Below are 5,261 nucleotides of genomic sequence, written 5' to 3'. Positions count from 1 at the left end.
AGTCTCAATTAACCTGGACCCCCGAGATCTCTCAGACACTGGAGAGACCACCAACCAGGCAGCATACACCAGCTGAGATGAGGCCCCCAACACATACACAGCAGAGGATTCCCGGGTCTGGGTTCAGTCAGAGAAGATGCATCTAACCCCCAAGAGACTGGAGGCCCCAGAGTGTTTAGAAGTCTGATGGGGGTGGGGTGGGTGAGAACATCATTGTGGAAAATGAGGCAGGGGCGGGGAGGAGGTATGGGATGTGAAACTTTTGGGGGGTGGAGCAGGAGGGGAATAAAATCTGGAGTGTAAAAATAAATAAACAAATAAATAAATAAATAATTTTTTTTAAAAAGCACTTTCCTTTCTCAGGTAACACCTATTTCAGACCTGTACTCATAGTTTTGGGGTCCCACTAAGGGATAGCCTAAAAACAGGTGATTCAACTTCAGTCAATACTGAGCACAATATCTTTCTTTCACAAATGTCCCCAATACTCTGGCTGTTGCTTTCTAATTTCTTGTTTCCTTGACACAAAACCAAATCAGGACTATTGACAGACTGCTCTGTTCATTTTGACACACCTTTGAGATTTCAGGGAGACTGATTTGGTCTTTATGGGCATGCCTAGCCATGCCACCTGCCTGGATTTTCCAGGCATGAATCACTGGGAAACAAGATGATTGTTTCCTTGGGAATTATACATGCTGCTACATATAACATATATGAGGCACTCCAATAGGTAATGGAAAACGAATCAGCTCTATTATCAGATTACTTAAGTACATTATCCTGGGCACTACAAACACTCAACATTTAACGTGTAACCAAGCCAATTGAAACATCATCAAATCAATCCTGTATGGTATAGATTTCTAACAAGATGACTGGATAAAAACATGATAAAGGAGAATCTACTTTTCTCCACAAAGTTTAATACATGGTTGAGGAATTGAAGTTCCAAGTGTCTAAATACTTATTCAAGATTGCACATGTATTAAATTGGTAGGAATGTGATTGGAATGTTGATACATGTTAGGATAAACTTCAAGAGTAATTGTGACATCAGGCAGTAGAGAAAAATGTGACATATTTTCCAGTGAACATGGTATTTTAAAACAGGGGAGTTCGTGTCCAATTTATAAATTGTACTTCATTGAAAAATTCTGTAACTAGCAGTATTCGAATAAAAGATTTATTAGACAAAACCTGGTAATAGTATGAACACATTGGTCAGGGATCCTTAAAAACCTGAATCTAAGTCTAAATTCCACCTTGATATTTGCTTTACTTTTCTATAATTTGTATTAATACTAAGAACTTATGAAAAGCAAAGGAGATTTAATATTTAACATAGAGTGTAGCACTTAGGTTCTTTCAGCCAATATTGGATGACTTATATGCTTGTCCTTTCTGTTAACTCTAGGTATCACTAAGTACTTGTATCATCATACTCTGTCTCCATTTAGATAAAATTAAAATTTAATTTAAATTAAAATTATTAGTGGGTGACATTAAAGTGAAAGCAGCTATAAAATAATTTCAAACTGTCTAATAATTATTGCGAATCTATCCAATAGAATAAAATGCTCTTGAAAATTATTCTTTTAAAAAATAGGCATTCTTACCTCATTATTTGAATTAGGTAAATATCAGTATTGATATGTCAAGTTCTGCAAACGAGAACTTTTTGAACATTTTGATTGGAGCTATATTAAACTTATCAGTTATGTCCCTTGTATTCTAGAGTAAATGTTTATCTAGTGTTATCATTATCATTAGGGGACTGATTTACTTTTGCAAATTAGCATGCCTTTCTCCCATCTCTCTATTATACTGTCTTGCCAAAACACTGAAATTGAAGGGGCATAACTAGCTGTGAAAGTGTTGAATTATTAAAAACAAAAGCAAAAAACAAATACCAGCACATAAGTGAGACATTGGAATCCCATTTAAAGATGTGAAGAATCCTTATAACATTGCTAGAACCTGGAGAATTGATAATTTGAAACTCTGAGAAGACTTCCATATCGTCCCAGTCATGACTCCTATTATCTCCTATAACTCACAAAACTGTCTTCATTTATTATTCAAATCTTTCCAAATCCCCAAGTTTCCTTATTAATATTACTTCTCCCATTATTATACATGGGTCTTGCCAATGCATATTAACTGTACTGATACTTTAGATAGTTACCACTTCACTCTATATTTGTGTAAAACTCAATTGTATCAACATACTTGATGCTATTTCTATGTTGTGTAATGTTAAACCTTTATCTTTGTCAATAAATGATACTTTTTCTTTTCAAAAACTTACCAAATATTTTACCCTTCTTTCCTTCCATCCTCCCTTCTTCTTTCAACCCTTCATATTTTATAGGGTCTTGCTTCCCAAGTGCTGGGATTAAGCACATGTACCACAAAACTCTATATTTGTTTTCTATATTTATTTACAGTGGAGAGCATTTCTCAGAAATTACAAATAATAACAGAAATAATGAAGAGATATTTTCATGGACGTAGTTTTAATGCCTCTGTTGGCATAAAACAATTTTCTTTCTCTTCACAGAGGGAAAAGCACTTCAGTATAGTGTACTATAATTTTTGTTTTTTATGTGTATGTGTGCAGTGTGCTTGTATATATGTATCTATGTTCCCATGTGTCTGCATTTGTGAGTGCATATGGAAGCCCAAAGTTGGAAATCAGAAGTCTTTTTTGACTTCGTTTTACCTTATTCATTGAGGCACGGTCTCTCAATTAAACCCAGAACTTGCCAATAGCTACACAGCTAGTCTAGCTACCTAGAACAGTCTGGGGATTTTCTGTCATCGTCTTTCTAATACTAGATTACAGGTATTCTACCATGCCCACCCAGAAATTACATGGGTTTAGAATCTGAACTCTGGTCTTCACACTAGTACAGCAAGCATTTTATCCATTTAGCCAACACCCCAAGCCCAACATGGTACTTCTAAAGTACATATGTTAGCTGGGCATGGTGTCATATGATTGCAATCCTGGCACTTGAGAGGTGAAAGCAACAGGATCCAAAGGAGAACACAGCTTACCTTGGCTACATATTGAGTTTGAGGCTAGTAGCACCTATATGGAAAAAACAAAACCCTCCCAGAAAATGTGAGTAGGTGTTGAATTGTTATCACCTTTGAAACATCTATTGAAAGTAATTTTAGCACATGAAACAAAAGCTTTTCTGATAACTTTTTTCCACATATATTCTATTTTCTCTGATCTTCACTCTGCTTCCCAATTCAATCCTCCACCTCTACTCCTCTCATCCACTCCTTGCTCCCTTCATTTGGGCCATTATACTTTGAGTATTCCTCTTTCTATTTTAACATCACATGTGTTCTTTTATGGATATTGATAATATCATCCTGAGTGAGGTAACCTAATCATAAAAGGACATACATGGTATGTACTCACTTAGAAGTAGATATTGACCATAAAATACAGGATACTCACATCACACTTCACAGACCCAAAAAGCTAAACAAGAAGGAAGGCCCAAGTGAGGAAGCTTGAATCTCACTTAGAAGAGTGAATAAAATAGTCCTAAGAGGCAGATGGAGGGAGGGAACAGAGAGGGAGGGGGATGGAGAGGGGAATGAGGTAAGGTTCAGGATTAAGTGTGGGGAAGAACAGAAGATATGGTTAGAGAACCATGAGAATGAATGGAAATCTTCAACTGACAGGGGCATCTCCAGGAAGAGACAGAGACTTGGAATAAGGGAGATACCTAAGAATCAATGAGGGTGACCTTAGCTGAGACTCACAGCACTGGGAATATGGAAACTGAAGAAGCCACCTTCTGTAGCCAGGCAGGAACCCCAGTGGAACAGTAGAGACACCAACCCACCCACAAAACTTTCAAGCCAAAATTTATCTTGTATACAAGAAATGCAGGCATGGAGGATGGAGCAGAGACTGAGGGAATGGCCAACCAATGACTGGCCCAACTGGAGACCAATCCCATGGGCAAGTGCCAATCCCTAACACTATTAATTATAGTCTATTATGCTTTCAGACAAGAGCCTAGCATGAAAGGCTCTGAAAGGCTCTACTCAGCAGTGACTCAGACAGATAAAGACAACCCACAGCTAAACAGTGGATGTATGGATGTAGCTTAGGGACTCTTCTAGAAGAATAGGAGAAAGGATTGCAGGCCCTAAGGGGATAGGAACTCCACAGGAAGACCAACAAAGGCAACTAACCTGGACCCTTGAGGCTCCCAGAGTCTGAACCACCAACCAAAGAATATACACAGGTTGGACACCCCCTCCCCTCCCCACACACGGAGCAGTTGTGCAACATGATCTTCATGCAAGTCCCACAACTGGAGCCGAGACAATCCCTGACTCTGTTGCCTGCCTGTGGTTCCTGTTCTAGCTCAGCTGTCTGGGCCTCAGTGGGAGATGATCACCTAGCACACAGGACTTGAAGTGCCAGGGTGGGAGGATACCCACAGGGGGCCTCTACCCACTTAGAGGAGAAGAAGAGGATGGGTAGAAGGATTGTGGGAGAGGGTGGCTGGGAGGGGGCAGTGAGGGGAGTGTAAAGTGAATAAATAAAAAATAAATAAAATTTTAAAAGTGTCTTAGGTTTCTGTTCCTGCACAAAACATCATGACCAAGAAGCAAGTTGGGGAGTAAAGGATTTATTCAGTTCAGCTTATACCTCCACATTGCTATTCATCATCACGGGAAGTTAGGACAGGATCTCACACAGGGCAAGAACTTGGGGGCAGGAACTGATGCAGAGGCTGTGGAGGGATGTTACTTACTGGCTTGCTTCCCATCTTGCTCAGCCTGCTCTCTTATAGAACCCAGGACTACCAGTCCAGGGATGGCACCACACACAATGGGCCCTCCCCCTTGATCACTAATTGAGAAAATGCCTTACAGCTGGGTCTCATGGAGGCATTTCCTCAAGGGAAGCTACTTTCTCTGTGATAACTCCAGCTTGTGTCAAGTTGACACACAAAAACAGCCAGTACAAAAAAATTACTGCAGACAATCTAGAATCAGGAGCTCGTTCATCTGTTGCAAATATCCTGTCATATATATTTGTGTCTCTGGAATAAAACTTGTGTAGTTCATTGTACATTCATGTATTATTTTAATATATAATGTATTCATATTTTAATATATAATGAACACACACAAGTCATCTTTCTCCTGATTCTTCTCTTATTGCAACCAATAAAATATAGTAGAAAATAATATTTTAAAACCCTGTATTTTCCTTC

The sequence above is a fragment of the Rattus norvegicus genome, chromosome X (assembly GCF_036323735.1).
Source record: "Rattus norvegicus strain BN/NHsdMcwi chromosome X, GRCr8, whole genome shotgun sequence".
Classification (NCBI taxonomy): Eukaryota; Metazoa; Chordata; class Mammalia; order Rodentia; family Muridae; genus Rattus; species Rattus norvegicus.
The sequence above is the reverse complement of the archived record's forward strand: the minus strand, read 5'-3'. Positions refer to the sequence as shown.